Source organism: Arachis ipaensis, chromosome B10, assembly GCF_000816755.2.
Source record: "Arachis ipaensis cultivar K30076 chromosome B10, Araip1.1, whole genome shotgun sequence".
Taxonomy (NCBI): domain Eukaryota; kingdom Viridiplantae; phylum Streptophyta; class Magnoliopsida; order Fabales; family Fabaceae; genus Arachis; species Arachis ipaensis.
The window spans coordinates 135,572,140-135,574,301 of NC_029794.2; positions in this window are offsets into that span (position 1 = coordinate 135,572,140).

Below are 2,162 nucleotides of genomic sequence, written 5' to 3' on the forward strand. Positions count from 1 at the left end.
CGAGAAATCTAGCTAGGCTCCTTTTGCTGCGGTACAGTCACAACACAAATGTTTTTTAAAATATTCATGTTGATTATTTTCGGAGAAAATGAAATAAACAAATAAATTGACTGTTCAACCAACTCAAATTAGTTATTTTAGAGATCATAATTTAAAAATTAGGAAGAATAATAGGGAGTGGATCCTCTCCAGTGAAAAAAAAATTGGATGGTGTCAATTGTGATTTTTCACCTTTTATTGTTCTCTCTCATATTTAATTTTGGCCCCATTTATAAAGTTAAGTGTGAGAGATCACACTGCATTTCTTATAAGTGTTGAAAAAACTGGAAATGATCCATTTACAGAATAATGAGTGTACAATATTAAAATTTCGTAAGTCGTTAGAGAGACAAAAAAAAGTTAGAATTTATTTTATTTAATTATTATTAATTATTACAACAATAAATATTAAATAGGAAAAGTCTAGGAGGCCAGCAACTTTGTTAAATTGTGGCCAGCATGTAACCAGCAAAGAAAAGTGAGCCATTGGATGAAATCTCACACCAATCTCACACCATTAAAACCATCATTGATGGCTATTTGATGGCTACAAATCACAAAAATTACTGGCCTCCTAGCGAATATAAATAAAAATAAAGAAAATAAATTATAATTATTTTTAATCTCAAATAACTTTGACTTTCAAACAATTATATTTTATAATAACGCTCTTTCCTAACTTAAACTTTGTTCTCCAAACATTTTCATTGTAGCTAGCATCGACATCTTTTAACTATTAGATGTGATGAGATAATCTAATATTACGAATGATAGAATATAATTAAGATCAATTAGGATTAATTAGTATTATTTAATATATCTGAATACTTATTATAGGAAATTACGTCTTTATTATTACGATTCTTTTAGTATCTATAAATACTTTTTTATATTGTATCATTCAAAATAATTTGAATAGACAACTTGAATAAACAACTTGATTATACTCAATATAATACACAAATCTTTTCTCTAGTTTAGTCTCTTGTTTCTAACTACGAATTTCATGTTCTAGTTAATAGTAAAAAAATATCTATGAAGTAATGTTTTTTCAGATCCTAGAAGATGATTCACGTGGGGGATCGGAGGGAATTGAAGGGGGTTTATTTATGGTTCACATAGCTTCCATTTTTCATTACATAGGCACCCCCACCTGAAGGAATCTAACAAGTCAGAATCCATTTCTCATCTTGCATGATTTGCAATTTTTGATCATATACAAAATTTTAAAATGTTTCATGATGAAACATATGTTAATTGGAAGTGGCAATTGATGGATTACAATAATGTACTTATAACATACAGCAGAAGTAATAATAAAATAATTTTAAAAATTTATTTTGTGTTTAAAATTTTTTCGAATAACATAAATTAAGTATAAATATCTAAATTTATTAATTAAGATACTTTTTAATGACCTAATAATATAAAGGAGTATAGTTTTACTAAGAAAATAAAAAGAATAAAGTATAATTTTTTTTATTTTTTAATTCTTAACTAATTCTTAGAGTATGTAGCTTAATTGTCAAACTCTAACTTGTTATCATTTATTATAATGAACTATGAATAATGTAAGAAATTTATTTCTTTATTCATTCAATCTCTTTGACAGTCACCAAAAAAATTCAATCTCTTTGACCAATGTTTTATTTATCTCAATTACTTAAACTCTTTATTCAGAGTTGACGAATTTTTTATTAACCAATCATTAATTCTACAATTATTTAAATCATACATCACAATATTCATTCAACTAGTACCTTAGCATATTAGGTATCCAAAATCAAAGTATAATAGATACGTTATTAATTACTATGATAGTCACACGTAAAAAGAAATTAACTCTATTATCATGTTCATTTTGAGAATATCCTATAGACAAATATACAGTAATTATAACCATTAAAAATTTGTATGCATTATCTATATATATAATTTAATAAATAAGATCTATTAATTTTCATCCAATGAAGACCATTATATATATATTGATCTTTCCAGATTATTAATGTCCTTTTTAATAATCCCATGACCAAGAACAATTTAGATTAAATTATAAAAGATTTATCTCTCAATATTATGATCACTATCACAATGATAAATCTCTAAATTTAATCAAGGAC